Below are 18,304 nucleotides of genomic sequence, written 5' to 3' on the forward strand. Positions count from 1 at the left end.
ATTCCAGAAGGAATTCCTGGTCATATTTGTGAACGAAAAATGCCAGAAGGAAGTTTTTGAAGAATCCTTGAAGAAACTCCTGATGGATTCCCAGCAAATATCCCAAAAAGAACTTCTGGAGGAATCTCAAAATGCATTTCTGGGGAATTTAGGAAAAAATATCTTCGAAGAATTCGCTCAGAAACTGCCCAACAAAAATCCTGAACAACTCCAGGAGAGAGAAGATCTCAGAGCGGACTCCTGCAGTGATTCCATTTTCTGGAGGAACGTTTGAAAAAATCACCGTGGAAGCTCCAGAACTTTTTTAGATATAACCTTGATATAACCAAGCAGAATCGTACGAGATTACCCGAAGGATTCCGTACAACATTTTTGGAAAAATATCTTGAGGAAAGCAAAAAGTTGTTCTTGAAAAAATCCAAGATATTATATAAACCAGAAGAAGTTTCTGAAGGAATCCTGAAGAAATTCCAGGAGAAATCTCTTAATACCCAGTATAACTTCTAACAGAAATCTCATAGAAATCTCTGAAGAATCCTCGGAAGAATCACTGATAATTCCTTCACAAAGAAATTACAAGAGGAGCTCCTGCGAAAACCCTAGAAGAAAATATTGAGGAGTGCAATTTTCCAGATGACTAAGTCTTCCCGAAAAAAATTAAAAAATTGCGTATTGTCAGAAACATGCTTTAACGAATCGTAAAAAGAAATCCTAGAGTAATTTAAAAGAACTTGATATTACATAGAAGAATGCTTGGTAAAACTCCTGAGAGAAATCCCGTAGAAACCACAGAAATTCAGCTCATTACAACAAATATAGTACTCCACCGAACGTACGCTATCCCAATAGAAGCTTTTCGATGAATTTAAGAAGGAACGTCTGTGAAGTAATCTTAAAAAAGCATTTCAAAACAATGCAAAAGATAATTAAGCAGATACGCATAAGATTCCATAGATCTAGAGCAATCTCAGATTTAAGTATTTATTTGCATCAATCATATTAAATAGGCTAAATGTTACCAATTTTTATGATACCATTCAATAATTCTAATCAAGAGAAAAGTACAAAATAGCACAAATAATTAAATCAGAATTAAATTCATTGTCAAGAAAACGCTTCCCATCAATTGGTAGGTACAAAAAGGTTCAAAATATGAGAAGCAAAGCACTATGAGAACAACATAACATACTTACATTTCAAAGGTGCAATGGAAAATTCACATGGTATATTCTATATAATTAAACCAATATGTATCACGGATATACAGCAAAGAGCAACACCACTTCCGGTTCACAACAAAACACGATTTTTTTTTTTTTTCAATTGAAAATAATGTCCATTAGTCCATCTATTATACAGTCTGGCTCTGTCCCTGCATGACCTAACTGAATCCTGCCTTGTTGCAATCACATAGCTACACAACCGATGCGATGGCTTCTCCAACGAGTTGAATGTACAATACCGGAATCGTATCCAGTTACGAAATTGTCCCGTTGTCCGTCACTCGCACGCACCACAGAACGTAAGAAGAACCGCAATGTTTTTGTTGTTGTCGTTCTATGGTTGCACCCGCGCGCGCCTACCATCTAGTAACCCTACACCACGGGGATGCTATGGTGATCTGATTTTGTTGCCGCTTATCATGCGCAACCAGAGCTCACTAATACCAACGTTCACTCAATACAGCAGCGGGAGAAAATAAGGAAAAACGCACTTTGGCGAACAATGTTTGCGAAAAGACGTGTTGTGTGTCTTTTCACAAACAATTCCCACTCTCTGTAGGAACTTCACCTAAACATTGACACTCTCAAATTGAAAATTATCAAATATGCCCCTTTTTCATGATCAACACTTTTATGAGATCTAATTGGTGCAAGCGTTTTGCACCAATATCCCGCGTAAAAAGGTAAACATTCAAATTTCATGAGGGCCTGTCCATAAACTACGTAGACTCTTAGGAGGGGACGGGGGGGTCTGGCCAAAGTCTACGCTCCATACAAATTTCGAAAATTTTGTATGAACAAAAGTCTACGAGGGGGGAGGGGGGGTCTGAGATGGCCGAAAAAAAGTCTACGTAGTTTATGGACAGCGCCTGACTGTGTTGGTGAATATTCTGGCTGGAGCATAAATTTATGCTCCACGTAAGGAGGCACAATCCAACCTGTCAAACTCCATAGTGAAAAAATAGGATGCCGTCCCCTTGCCCTACACGCACCAACACACATACACTACGAGAGAACCGTTCTGCTCCCGACCGAATCTGCCCCTTTTCATGTAACGATCATCATCATTCGTCATCAATCGACAGCCACACACTCGCAGAAATGCCCACACACACACAAGTCACTCAATCGAAAAGTGCGAGGAAAATCTGGATGGTCCCCTACCACGCACCTTTCCACAGTCCCTTCGTTTCGAACCACTAAAAAGCACTGATCAAAAACCACAAGAAAATTTCACACGCCAGCCAAAGCGATGAAAAATTTCCGATGACATTTTTGCCATCCACTTCGCAATCAAGAACGACGAATCGACATCCGCAGGATTGTGTGCCACTGTCGCTCCGCCACCATCCGGAGAATCCGTTAGCAATCCATTCACGCATAAACAATATTGCACCCCTTCGAAAACGGGAAGCTCTTGATCCTAACCTTTTCCGAGTCTACTCTACTAGGAGTAAAACAATCTTCTTCGTTCCAGCTGCTACTATTTCTCGATAGGCTGGGCACTACTGATATTCCACATAAAATTCCACTTATAAAAATCCAATAACCCACACACCGCGGCGGAACGAACAACCGATCAAACGAACTCGATAAACTACACTACACGACGATGAAAACATCCAGCTCTTGCTGGCTCGAACGGGAGACTGAATTCGCTCGCTTCGCTGATGATGATGAACGGAACCCCGGACCAAAAAATCCAACGCATCAGAAGAGCGAAGAGAGCAAAATGACACGCTAAAATTATGCTGTGCTATCTTATGATGGGGCCAAATTTGTATAAATAATGATGGTCTCTACTAAATTGCTATTATTGAAAAAGTATTTTTTTACAATTTTTGAAACAAAGTTTCAGATCCTGTAAAAAATATCAAGCATTTTTAAATAATAACATTTTCATTCGCTTTGTGAAGTAATTTTGAAGCGTGTGGCAGAGCTCTCTCACGGGACCAAAGGGTGGGTTTGCTCTTTTGTTTCGGTCCCACCGATCGTGGGAGGGGTGGTTGAAGCATAACCAACACATGCACATTTATGTGGCAATCTGTACACTCAAGTATGGTTAGTGTGGGTGGCGGTAGCAAGACCAACCCTTGCGGGACTGGAACTTGAGCTTCTGCCCTCCTTACACCAAGATTTTTTTTGAAAATTCCTCCGAGTATTCCGCTGGGAGTATCAATGGGATTTTTTCGTAAAATTTTTTTCCGTAAATTCCTCGAAGATATTCTCTGGTAATTCCTCTAGGAGTCCCTCCGAGAGTTCCTAAAGAAGTTCCACGACTGTAAGAGCAATTCCCGGGGGAACTCCTAGAGAAATTCCCGGGGGAATACGTAGAGTAATTTTCGGAGGAACTCCTGGAAGAATTCCTGTAGGAACTCCTAGAGGAATTGCCGGAGGAATTTCTAGAAGAATTCCTGGGGGGAACTCCTAGAGGAAGTTCAGAAGAAACTCACCTGGAGCAATTTCAAGACGAAATTCTGAAAAAAAAACTTTTAGAGAAAATCCCGGAGAAGCTCCTATAGGAGTTCTAGCTGAAACCTCCCGAAATTACCACAGGAACTCAAACAGGAAATCTCGGACTACTCGGACGGATTTACAGAAGAGCTTTCACAGAAATTGTCGAAAGAACTCCTAAAGCAATTTTTGGGAGAAAACTTCCGCAATTCCCAGAAGAACTTCTAGAAGAAACCCAGTGGAACTCCTAGAAACATACCTAAAGAAGCTCCTAGAGGAATTCCAGGAAGAAATTCTAGAGAAACTTTCGGAGGAAAGTGCGAAAATTCCCAGAGGAACTCTACAGGAATTTGCGGAGGAGCTCTTAGAGGAATTCTCTAAAAAAAACTCCAAAAGGAAACTCTCTGAGAATTTTTAGAGCGATTCCTGGGAGAATTTCTAAAGAGATTCTTGAAGGAACTCTTAGCTCTGAGGAAATTCTCAAAATTCCCAGAAAAACTTCTGGAAGAATTCCCGGAGAAATGTATTGAGGACTCTAGGGAAATTTCCGGATTCCGGAGCCCTTGAAATAATTCCCTGGAGGAACATTCAGCGGAATTTCCGGAAGGACTTATGGAGGAATTCTCGAAGAAAACTTCCGCAGTCCCCAGAGGATCTCCTAGAAAAATTACCGGAAGAACCCTTAAGAAGAAATTCCTGACGAATCCCAGGAGCAACTCCTAGAAGTATTCCTGCAAAAACTATTAGAGAAATTTGCGAAGCAACTCCTAGAGGAATTCCTCTCGCAATTACCGGAGGATTTTCTAGTAGAATTTTGGGAGGAACTTATAGAGTAATTCACCGGAAGAATTCCCGGAAGAATTGCTAGAGGAATTCACGAAGGAAGCTTCCGCAATACCCAGAGGAACTTTGAGAAAAAATTACCGGATAAAATCCTAGAGGAACTCGCGGAGAAACTCCGGAAGGACAGTCCCGGGCGAACTCTTATTCCAGGAAGAATTATTGGAGGATGCTTCTGCAACTTCAACAGGAACTCTCAAAGGAATTCTCGGAGGAATACCTACCCAACTAACATTTATTGTGAATGTAAACGTCAACAAAGCGTCCTTAATACGGCTTGATGCTGAGTTACTGTGTTGTACATATGGACGGAAGCTTCTATGCAAGCCCTATACCAATGAATCTGGCGAACTTAATCAGTTTGTACATGCTGTGCGATCAGCTTCTACGCCACCTAGTCATAGCTCTTTTCTCGGCTCCTATGCAACCACTAACTGAATAACATCTTGAGAAGGCGCTTTTTCAGCCTTTTCGCAGTTGTTAAATAATAATTTTACGTTGGGGATGCCGATTAAATATAATTAGGTTATGGATACCGTGACGCAATACATGTGGAACTGGAATTGTCATTTTTAAAATTGAATAATTAAAGTACTTGTCGCTACTTGGAATCGAACTCCCGATCTCCGTATCCACTGGTCCCGATGATGTCCTCGCTGCCACACTGCTATATATAAATAACATAGAAAATAACCCGTTTTGTTTTACTCCAGACAAGGCTTCATAATTGTGTCACAAGAAACCTTGTGGTGACCTTTTCTACATGACCTACATAACTTTCCATTTCTATACATTTCCTACATTCCAACCGAAAGTAAAGCATAACACCAAACCTACCAGTAGCAACCTTAAAGCGCTGAGTAGCAAACAATCAAACTTCCTTATTCACGCCACACCAGAACCAGGTCATAGTATAATAAAACATAGGCATGGTCGAGTTGCGAGCGTGCTCTCAACAGCTGACCGTATAGGCTTAAGAGAGTGAGAGCGTGAGTGACGCACTTATGCGAATGTTCAATTGAAGTAGTAGAATGTAAGCATGTAAGGTAGCTATAAGTATTTGGAAAAATAAACAAAAGGCAATCAGTTTTGATCAACCGCGAAGTTGCGTGACTTGTGCATTAATCCGAACCATCCACGCGACTCGCTGATGGCGACCGGACTAAAGCGAACCGTATTAATCGCGATTTCCATATCGATTTTAATTATTGCAACAGTGATTGTGGTGAAAATTTTAAAAGAAGAATTTGACAGCTTACACCCTTACAAACTAAAGTGAAACAAAAGTGAACTAAAAGTGCAAAAATGGGCGCAACCGAATCTAAAGAAGAAAATATCATTGTGGCTCAGCAAGCCCAACAAATTGCTCCTGCAGTAACAAAAAACAGTTTAGAATCGAACGACATTATCGCAGCATGCTTTGTTCTGGCTATCTTAGCCATATGTGCATATTTCGCGTGGCGCTGTTTTAAGAGAGAAATTGATTTGCGAATAGCGAAAAGTAACAAGAGTTCGCGTATAACAAATGTATAAACAATGTGGTGTGATTAATGATTAGAGAAAAATAAATTGAAGAAGTAAAATGTCCCGAAGAAGATCCATCGTAGTTCAAGCATGAATCAGCACAGTGGTTCCACCAATAACCAATCAACAAATCGTCAAAATGAAGATCATCGCCGCATTCGTCCTCTTCACCACCGTCGTCGGAGCCCTGGCAGCAGAGGAATACAGTGCACCATAAAGATAATTGATATGTGATCGGTATGTACAACCAAAAACAAGTAGATGAACTATTATCAAATCTCCAGCAAGAGCTGAAAACCCTAAGAAAATCCCCAAACAGGAAGTATTTAAAAACGACCCTGTTAGATAAACTAAGGAAAGCAAAAGAATTATACGAAAATATTTTATATATCTTAGAAGACTATGATCAATATCATCAAAAAGCATTATTAAGAGATGCTCGTTCTTTATTTAGTGAAATAAAAATATTCATTGATATCAGATTAGACTATGGTAAGCATTTGATTAAATTTAAAGCACTTGCGAATATAATAGTTGCATTTTTTAAACTTCGAAAAAAACATATACAAACAAACATGTTCGATTATAAAACGGCTACTTCTTTGGTACAACCATACGATGGTTCAGTTGCGGGGTTAGATGCATTTATAGATGCATCCAATCTTTTATTGGAAATTATTCAAGCTGGTGAGGAAGAAATAGCCGCAAAATTTCTCAGAACTAGACTTACAGGAAAGGCTCGTATTGGATTGCCAAATGAAGCTATAACAATCCCTCTAATAACCCAAGATGTTAAAAACAGGTGTCAAGATAAAACAACGCCTGAGAGTATCATAGCAAAACTTAAGGCAATAAAATCGAAACAATCGAATCAAAAATTTTGCGAAGAAGTTGAAAATCTTACTATTCAACTGAAAAACGTATACATCGAAAATAAGATTCCAACAGATGTTGCTTCAAAAATGTCTACGAAAGTTGGCGTAGATGCCCTAATAAATGGTGTTGGCAACCCAGAAGTAAAACTGATACTTAAAGCGGGGACATTTACGGATCTCAAGGATGCGATCCAGAAAGTGAATGAAAATCTTCCAGAAACTGATAATTCTGCACAGCTACTTACATTCAACAGAAACCGTAATGACCAACGAAAGTACAATAATTACCAAAACCGATATCATCAGAATAGCAGCAACAAACAATATGAGAATCGTAATAACCATGGGCATTTCAATTATCGTAATTTAAACGGTAACAATAACTATTCTATTAGGAATAACACAAACAATTTGCAGAATCGTCCACAGCCACGATACTTTAACGGTTATCGACGAAATAATAACCGGAACAATAATGCTAGAAATGTCTATGTGACCGGTGTTGACACCGTTCCAAACCTGAATACTGAATCAGAAAGGCTAATGCAACCTTTTGGAAACATCCAACAAAAAATCGAGATTTTTTAGGTCAAGTGGATCAGCTGCCCCATTCAACAACTCGAGGTCCGTTTATACCATAAATCTAAAGGCAGCGAATTATGTCAATCTTTATTTAGAGAATAATCGTAGATGTTCTTTCATAGTTGACAGTGGTGCGGATATTTCAATAATTAAATTAAATCGAGTACCGCCTCAACAAATAGTCAATAAAAATAAACGATTTCAAATTAAAGGTATTACGCAAGGAATTCAGGAGTCCTTAGCTGAAACGATAGAAACTTTACATTTTGAGAACGAAATAACATTATGTCACAATTTTCAAATCGTCGATGCACAATTTCCTATTCACACCGACGGTATATTAGGTCGTGATTTTCTAACTAAATTTAAATGCAATATAGATTATGACCATTGGTTATTAACGTTCAGAAATTTCGATCAAGAAGTTTCAATACCAATTGAAGACACTTACCAGAATAGCATATGCATTCCAGCACGATGTGAAGTAGTGCGAAAAATTCCAAATTTAAATGTTTCAAAAGATTGTTTGATAATATCTCAAGAGATACAACCAGGTGTCTTTTGTGGTAATACCATTGTATCAAGCCAAAGTCACTTAGTAAAATTCATTAACACTACTGGTTCATCTGTCGTAATTTCAGATTTTATTCCAAAAATTGAAAGTTTAGATAACTACGAATTGGTTGAAAGTACACGTTGTAGTAAAACCCAACAGCAAAGAATACAAGAAATTTTTAAATTAACTGGAGTTGATGAGTTTCCTCCATACATCAAAAATCCTCTTAAGAATTTGATAGAAAAATACGAAGACGTTTTTTCGCTCCCAGACGAAAAACTAACAACAAATAATTTTTATACCCAAAACATAGAACTGACAGACCACAAAGCGGTTTACATTCCAAATTATAAAATTATTCATGCACAGAAGGATGAAATCAACCGGCAAGTAAACAAAATGCTAGAAGATGACATAATCGAACCCTCAATTTCGCCATTTAATTCGCCAATATTATTGGTTCCAAAAAAGTCTAATAATAATGAGAAAAAATGGAGATTGGTAGTTGACTTTCGTCAGCTCAACAAAAAGGTAATTGCGGATAAATTCCCTTTACCACGTATTGATGTTATTTTGGATGAATTGGGTCGTGCTAAATATTTTAGTACATTAGATTTGATGGCCGGATTCCATCAAATCCCTCTTGACGAAACATCAAAAAAATATACAGCGTTTTCCTCTCCATCTGGACATTTTAATTTCAAGAGATTGCCATTTGGGCTTAATGTTAGTCCAAATAGCTTTCAACGAATGATGAGCATAGCAATGGCTGGATTAAATCCAGAATGTGCTTTTGTTTACATAGACGATATTGTTGTTATTGGCTGCTCTGTCAAACATCATCTGAATAATTTAGCAATAGTTTTCGAAAGATTGAGATATTATAATCTTAAACTGAACCCTATGAAATGCAAATTTTTTAAGACCCAAGTTACGTACTTAGGCCATAAAATAACTGATTGTGGAATTTTGCCCGATGACTCCAAATATAAAGTTATACGTGAATATCCCGTACCTACGAATGCAGACGAAGTACGTCGCTTTGTAGCTTTCTGTAATTATTACAGAAAATTTATTCCTAATTTTGCGGAAATTACCAAACCACTCAATGATTTATTAAAAAAGGGAGTTAGCTTTAAATGGACAATTCTTCATCAAGAACGATTCAATGAACTAAAAAGTTGTTTACTTACCCCACAAATTCTAAGCTATCCAGACTTTTCAAAAGATTTCATTTTGACAACAGATGCTTCAAATATTGCATGCGGAGCTGTGTTGTCTCAAAATCATGCAAATGGCGATTTACCTATTGCATTCGCCAGCAGAGCATTCACCAAAGGAGAGAAGAATAAACCCGTAATTGAGAAAGAGTTGACTGCAATACACTGGGCGATCAACTATTTCAAGTCATATCTGTACGGGCGAAGGTTCAAAGTTCGAACTGACCATAGACCCCTAGTCTATTTATTTGGCATGCGAAATCCAACCTCAAAGTTGACCAAAATGCGTCTTGAACTAGAAGAGTTTGATTTCGATATTGAATTTATTCCAGGTAAAGATAATGTATGTGCTGATGCATTGTCGAGAATACCACATAATTCAGAAGATTTGAAAACATTAAGTATCCTTAAAGTGAACACAAGATCGATGACTCGATCTTTACAAACTAGTAAACAATCCAAGGATGTGTCGAAACCACTGAACAAGATTGATCACCTTGCAATTTGGGAAACCGACAGCTCTTCGGAAGTAAGAAAATTTCTTAAAGTTAGTTGTGAAGTGCACCACAACAAACTTTCCTTGAAACTTTTAAATCATAACTATCGGAAAATTTTAGGACAAATTATTGTCCCCGTATTAAACAACAATGGAAGTCAAGCATTAGAGTTTGCATTTCTACAATTATCAACACTCATGAGTAAATATAACAGAAACATGCTAGCAATTTCAAAGGAGGATAACATGTTCAAGAACATGTCGATTGAAACATTTAAGGAAATCGCAAATATTGCCATATCCAATTATCAAATTATCCTTTTTACACCTCCACGAATATTGAAGAATATTAAAGAAATTCAGGATATCCTCAAACAATTTCATATAATACCCACCGGTGGACATGTAGGTAGACATAGATTATACCTAAAGGTAAGAGAATATTTCGTGTGGAAAAACATGAAAAATGACATAATGAATTTTGTCGGAAAATGTGTCCAATGTAAAATAAATAAGGTCTATAGACACACAAAGGAAGCAGAAGTTATTACTACGACTCCTTCCAAATCGTTTGAAATTATCTCCGCAGACACTGTAGGACCACTTACAAAAACGAACAACGGGAATAGATTTATACTAACATTGCAATGTAACTTATCGAAATACGTGATATTGATCCCTGTACCAACAAAAGAAGCAAACGTTTTAGCTAAAGCAATTGTTGATAACTTCATCTTAACTTTTGGATCATTTCTTCAACTTCGAACAGACCAAGGGTCTGAATACAATAACGAAGTAATCGAAAAAATATGTAAACATTTAGAAATCAAGCATACATTATCAACTGCCTATCACCCACAATCTATAGGAGCGTTAGAGAGAAATCACAGATGTTTAAATGAATATCTGAGATCCTTCACTAACGCTCACCAAACAGATTGGGACGATTGGGTTAAATATTACGAATTTACTTTTAACACGACTCCACACACTGAACATGGTTATACCCCATATGAGCTTGTTTTTGGCCAAAAGGCTAAATTACCACAAAATATTCAACATGATGTACACAAAATTGAGCCAATTTATAATATCGAACAATATCATAACGAACTTAAATTCAAATTGCAGTATACCAATCAAATTGCAAGAAAAAATCTCATTCAAAATAAAGAAAAGAGACAAATGAAAAATAATGAAGAGACTAATCCAATCAACATTTGCCCTGGAGATAGAGTACACGCTAACCCTCAGTTACCCAGATTGGTGTCAAAGCGACCCAGACTGAGCAAAACTGCAGTTACTCTAAACTGAGTAAAGGCACCTTTACTCAAATCTGGGTTACCGATGGTGGTGGCAAAATCTGGGTAAACGATACCCAGCTCCTCCAGGGCCTTGATTTTGTTTATTTATTTCCAATTTAGATTTTATATAAAAAGCTCTTAATTTCCATGTGCTGTTCACTTACCTGATGCTGGAAAACAGTTCCCCGGAATAATTCCACTGTTTTTCCGTCATTTATCGGCATATTTTTCGCGAAAACTTTCATAGTTTTCAGCGTTCTCCTGACCGTTGCCATATTCTCAAGCCGAAAAGTGACAAAGTGCCGATTACCCAGATCTTTACCCAAATTCAACGAATCTGGGTTTTCGGGTTACCCGGATTATGACAACTGCTAACAACATGAAAATTCGGGTCGAATCGACCCAGTCGATGGGTAGTTTCAGGTTAGCGTGTATATCTTTCTAACCATAACAGGAAAAAACTAGATCCTTTCTATCTAGGACCGTATATTGTTCATAAAAATGAAGATCCAAACTGTGTTATAATTCACCCTCATTGTGCATTAATCCGAACCATCCACGCGACTCGCTGAACCTTACCCAACTTCATCTTGCTGTAAAAGCTGGTGAAACGTCAAACGCAATAATGTTTACATTGAACAAGCTGTGTGGTTGCGCCAACAGATTCTTCTTCACAGCTTCTAGCTGAAAGTGTGTTCTTTAAACGGCTACGAAGCGCTGCTGGCAACATTACAAAACGTACTGTATAAAAGCAGCTGTTGTAGTGGCTGGGACTCTTACTCGATTTGCACATCTTCCGGCATTGAATTAAAGTGCAATAAAAGCAACCCAAATAATTTCACAGCACATACATGGATAGCTATAAAGAATTTGTGTAGTAGCTATATATCCCGCTTAAAGTTTGTTTTGACAAAAATGTTTATATCCGACAAGCCGTGTTGGTAAACCAACAGTTTCTTTATTACAGCTTCTAGCCGTAATGATCTCATAACGGCCTTTAAAGCGCTGCTGGTTTGGGGATTTGTCAGTATAATGAATTGTACTGTATAGTAGCAGATGTTTTGTTAGTGGGGACTCCTATTCGATGTGTTCAAGTTTTCACATCTTCCGGGAAATCTCCCGGAGTTGGAATAGGGTGGAGTAAAGGCAGCCCCAGTGACAAGTAATGGATTTCTGAAAACCGAGTTTGGTAGCTGTATGGTGCTTGTTTTGCAGTCGTGTATTAGCTTATGATTTAGATTTGACTAGCTTTCCTTTTATTCAGCGTTGACTGCTTTTACTCGATGGTTACACAACAGAAAGCAAATGACTGAAGCTTATAGCGCTGAAAATGTTAGTTGGGTACAAGAATTCCTGGAAGATCTTTGAGTGAAATTCTCCAGCAATTCCCCAGATGAACTTCTATAAGAATTTGCAGAGGAACTCTATGGGGAGTTCTCGGAGGGGTTTCCGGAGAACCTAAATGAATAACCGGAAGAACTCTCAAAAGAAATTCTTGGAGGAATTTCTAGAGATATTCCCGGAGGAAACTCCCGCACTATCTATCTATCTATCTATCTATCTATCTATCTATCTATCTATCTATCTATCTATCTATCTATCTATCTATCTATCTATCTATCTATCTATCTATCTATCTATCTATCTATCTATCTATCTATCTATCTATCTATCTATCTATCTATCTATCTATCTATCTATCTATCTATCTATCTATCTATCTATCTATCTATCTATCTATCTATCTATCTATCTATCTATCTATCTATCTATCTATCTATCTATCTATCTATCTATCTATCTATCTATCTATCTATCTATCTATCTATCTATCTATCTATCTATCTATCTATCTATCTATCTATCTATCTATCTATCTATCTATCTATCTATCTATCTATCTATCTATCTATCTATCTATCTATCTATCTATCTATCTATCTATCTATCTATCTATCTATCTATCTATCTATCTATCTATCTATCTATCTATCTATCTATCTATCTATCTATCTATCTATCTATCTATCTATCTATCTATCTATCTATCTATCTATCTATCTATCTATCTATCTATCTATCTATCTATCTATCTATCTATCTATCTATCTATCTATCTATCTATCTATCTATCTATCTATCTATCTATCTATCTATCTATCTATCTATCTATCTATCTATCTATCTATCTATCTATCTATCTATCTATCTATCTATCTATCTATCTATCTATCTATCTATCTATCTATCTATCTATCTATCTATCTATCTATCTATCTATCTATCTATCTATCTATCTATCTATCTATCTATCTATCTATCTATCTATCTATCTATCTATCTATCTATCTATCTATCTATCTATCTATCTATCTATCTATCTATCTATCTATCTATCTATCTATCTATCTATCTATCTATCTATCTATCTATCTATCTATCTATCTATCTATCTATCTATCTATCTATCTATCTATCTATCTATCTATCTATCTATCTATCTATCTATCTATCTATCTATCTATCTATCTATCTATCTATCTATCTATCTATCTATCTATCTATCTATCTATCTATCTATCTATCTATCTATCTATCTATCTATCTATCTATCTATCTATCTATCTATCTATCTATCTATCTATCTATCTATCTATCTATCTATCTATCTATCTATCTATCTATCTATCTATCTATCTGTTTGTCTCACTCGTACAGGCTCTAAAACTACTGGACCGATCGGTGTGTCAATGTTCGCTCTTCCGAAGAATACTTCTAAAGAGGTCATTCAAAATTAAGGAGTTTCTCCAGAAGTTTTTTTTAATTTATCGGAAATTCAATTAAACTCCTTCTCCGGAATCCGGAATAAACACTCCGATAGGCAGAAAACGACTTCTCCTAGTTGGAGTGAAATTTCGGAGAAGGTGAATCAAGCTGCTGCCGTCCGATACTGTCCGCATCTGTCAATCAATTGACTCTCCCATTTCTAGCTAAAGTTTTTCGTACTTCGATTACAATTATCAAATTATAATTGATTGTGAGCTTGAAGGTATGAGATTTTCTATTTTACTTCTCTCTGTACCACACTCAAGACTTCTTTTGGCTTTCCCTTGTTCTCCCATGTTTTTCCAAAGGTTTTTTCTACGTGTTAATTCCTCTAAATAATCAATTCCAAGATTTTTTCGGTGTTCTTTTGGGATTTCTATAAGTTTTTCCTGGAACTTCTATCAAAGTTTCTGTCACAATTTCTGCAAGTTTTTCACGGGGTCTCTTCTAGAGCACGTCTCGGGATTTTGTTTTTTTTTCAGAGATTTTTCCCAAGTTTCATCCCGAAGATCCTTTCAAGTTTTATCCAAAGCTCCTTCATGAACTTCTGTGGAATCAGTGGTTTTCCGGATTAGCTTTCTAACAGCTACCGACCTTGATACCGTGTTGGCAACAATGTAACTTTATTCCAACGCCGAACGTATAGCAGAGCACCATCTTCGTCGGTCTTGAGCGATGTTGCTCCGCAGTTTTCCCGAACTTGTAAGGATCGTAGATCTTCTTCAGTCGCCGACCTGCTGAATATTGTTTTCGTTATTCTTTCTTCCGACATTCACACTACGTGTCCAGCCCACTGAAGTCGGTCGTATTTTATTCGTTTCGCATTATTCGCATCTTTGTAGACTTGGTACATCTCATGATTCATGGGTCTGCGCCACACTCCATTTTCTTGTTTCCCACCGAGAGTTGTCCGTAGCACTTTACGCTCGGAAACTCCGTAAGCTTTTCGGTCTACCTCCTTTAATGTGCACGCCTCGTGGCCGTAGAGGGCAGCCGGAAGAATCAGTGTCTTATATGGAGCAAATTACGTTGACGTTGGCATGTTACAGGACCTAAGATGGTTACGCAGTTTGTAAAAGGCTCTATTCGCAGCTGCAATACGCCTTTTCACTTCACGGGAACCATTGTCACATGTCACAACCATTCCAAGATAAACAAATTCTTCAACAACTTCAAACACATCCCCATCAATCACTACCTCAGCACGAACACCACTAGACCTGCCTCTGTCTTTACCCGCTATCATGTACTTCGTCTTGGTAGAGTTAATCGTCATACCTATCCTCACTGTCTCTCTTTAGAGGAGCATAAGCTTCCTCCACTGCCCTACGATCGATGCCAATGAGATCAACATCGTCCGCAAAACCGAGGAGCATGTGCGGTCGTGTAATGATAGTGCCATTCCTCTGCACGTCAGACCTCCTAATCGCTCATTCGATTGCAATGTTGACCAGAAAATTTGAAAGAGTATCACCCTGCTTCAAACCATCCAAGGTCACAAACGAGGTAGATACTTGGTCTGCGATCCGAATACTTGATTTTGACCCATCCAGCGTTGCACGTATCAGCCTAATTAGTTTCACCGGAAAAGCATGTTCTGACATTATCTGCCAAGGATCTTTTTTTTCTCTCTGAATCGTACGCTGCTTTAAAAACAATGAATAGATGGTGAGTCTACAAGTTATATGGTGGGTATACACCCTCATTCTTGTTTACGGACGTATCCACTTTCGAACGTTTTTGTTTCGATCGAATCAGTAGGCCATTTGATTTTGCTGGCGTAAACAGGAATGCGAATGATTTGCGTTCGAAAGTGGATTCGATCGAAAACAAGAATGAGGGTGATTATACATTAGTTATTTATGCAACAAGTTGCAAAATGATGATTTTTTCAGCACGAGTTGTACATTTATCCAACGAGGCTTGCCGAGTTGGATAAATACGACGAGTGCTGAAAAAATCGAGTTTTGCAACGCGTTGCATACACATTTTTTTTGCAATTACGAAAAATACTCGCTCCGGATAATCTATATAGCTGCACATACATGAAATCAAGAGGTACCACGTGGGCGCATCCATGCGCACCGGTGCAGTTTTTTGTTCGATCAGGTAGGCTATGGTGTTGATGGTGACACACATTTTCAAGCTACGTCGTCGTCGTCAATCAGCAACATAAGAAGGGGCAAAAGTTGCTTCAGCTGCGGCTTCTCCTGATCGGCGGTCCGATTCGAATCGTCATAGTCCTGATTTGGATTCGAGCTGCTGATTGGATGTAGGAGCAACAGGTTTATCTACGGAAATCGCGGTAGTGAGCAAAATGTATGTGCTGACAAAAGTGCCGAAAAGTGCTACTTTTCAGCACTCTTAAGAGTGCCGAAAAGTAGTATTTTTCGGCACCTTTGTTTTAGTGGAGAAAAGTAGGCCGTTTTATCGTTGCAACCGCGAGTGAAAAGTAGGGTTATAAGCAACGTAATTGCAAAAAAACTATATTTTTGTTTTTTTTCTTTTCTCAATAATAGTTGGAGTATCTTACCTTGGTATTTGGATACGTTGCATAGGAGGTGCCTTTTCTTGCTGCCTCTTTCTTTAGCACCAGCATCATCTCTCCGGTTCCAGTGCGTCGGGTGCTTTCACATTCGCGTCCAGCGATGAGAGACGATTTCGCCCCACATGACACTAAACACCTCGGCGTATGCGTCCACCGCGGTCTTGTAGACCAGAACGCCGCTCCTTTCACGTTTGTCGGCTTCCCTTAGCTAGTCTCACTGACTTCTTTGATTCAAGGGGTTTCCTTCCCCTGGACCGGTTGACCCCTGGTCTTCTTAGGAGTGGAATCTTTGTGCTTGGTTTCCTTCCCCTTTGGGCGTGTTTGAACCCGCTTAGGAACCTAGTTACTCCTGCTGGCCATCCCCTTCTTCGACGGTTCGTCTGCCTTTGCCGGGCGCTTGTTGTCTCCAGGTAGCCGCGGCTTCGGTTGGTTTCGGTCATGCAGTTCGAACCGCGGGGCGGTTTGCCTACGGCTCTGGAGTACACCGACTTGTGGAGTTTCAGGAGACCTTGTTTGGGGCCTTGCTGATCACTGGCGTAGCTTGCTTTTTTTATTTCTCATTCTTTGCAACAAACACGAGAAATAGAAGGATGGACTATTAACTTCTTTGGTAACCAACTCCTGTTGCGGTTTGGCGCCCGCTTGAGGTCTGCACAAGTTTATGGACAGGCCGTACCAACTTTGGTTTGCATCTGATTACGCCTATATTGATCTATCTTGTAACACAAAAAGACTGCGAATTGGCTTGACAACTTTTTGACAATTCCTTTTTCTAAATCCGCTTCTAAATGTCTGAATCCGCTCTAAATGTGCAAAAACTGTAACCTAAAGCAAAAAACAAGGTACCTAATTTGTTTCAAGCATCATGCAACTGTAGACATCATATTCCAAGTTTTTATGGTGTGTGAACAGTGATGACCGATGGCTGTGATATTCACGAATGAACAGTGTGGTACTTCCTCTTGATTTAGATATTTTTGATTTTTATATTCTTGTGTTCTATCAATTTCATCTTCAATCGGCTGTGTGTGTTTGGTTTGTCGTACAAACGATATACTGTTGAATACATGCTTGTTTTTTTTTTTTGTTGTAGGATGTGTTTATGATGTATCTGAGTGTTTTGTTTTTTTTTTACTTGTAGTTTTCATTTATTACATTAATTTAGTTTTGCAGCTGATCAACTACTTCTTTTTCAGTTTCTTGATTAATTAATTTGCTGCTCCATATCTTGTTTTCACACTCGCTGCTGGACCCTCTTCTGTAACATTCTCTTAATAAAACAAATCGCTCTTCTTCCCTATTATTGACTTTATTATCTTCAATTTCTTCTGCTTCTTTCTTTTTCAGACTGTTCAAATACAATTTTAGTACGTCTTTCCATTTACGAAATCTCAAGCTATTTTTTTTCTTGTTTTGTATCGATATCATTTTGTTTTTCAGATCCATTCAAAGAAACGCTGAAAAGGTAACATATTAAAAATACAGCACACTTTGTGCTTTTCAGAGGAACCAGTAAACGAAACAAAGTCACATCTCGAGGAAGATTAAAAGGAAGTGAAATGATTTAGAAATAGTAACTAAACATGTCAAGGTTTTTAACACAAGCCCTACCATTTACAGTAAGCTAAAAGACTTCAATGTCCTATCAGTTATTTGAAATCAAAAATTAAACAGAAAACGAGGCATCCATTGAGGATTGTTAACCCTCTACTTCCCATGGTTGCTCTAGAGCACCATCGATTTTCGACGAACTCGAGACAAACGAAGTTAGATTAATATGATGCAATAGTTTTTAAAATATGATTGTAATCTCATTAGGTAAACCCAACTCCCAACTACTTGTTTCAATAGTGGAA

At 38.1% G+C, this 18,304-nt stretch overlaps 1 protein-coding gene across 4 annotated transcripts in view; it reads right to left on the reverse strand.

Annotated features, from left to right (window-relative positions):
* LOC109428958 (uncharacterized) overlaps positions 1–2,866 on the reverse strand; it is a gene marked incomplete at its 3' end in the record, with an annotated part of 164,704 nt that extends 161,838 nt beyond the window's left edge. For 3 of the 4 annotated variants that reach the window (XM_062855282.1, XM_062855284.1, XM_062855278.1), the window contains 1 exon segment: positions 2,652–2,866. 4 annotated transcript variants of the gene reach the window in all.
* Between the last annotated feature and the right edge of the window lie 15,438 nt (positions 2,867–18,304).

The sequence above is a fragment of the Aedes albopictus genome, chromosome 3 (assembly GCF_035046485.1).
Source record: "Aedes albopictus strain Foshan chromosome 3, AalbF5, whole genome shotgun sequence".
In the NCBI taxonomy this organism is placed as follows: Eukaryota; Metazoa; Arthropoda; class Insecta; order Diptera; family Culicidae; genus Aedes; species Aedes albopictus.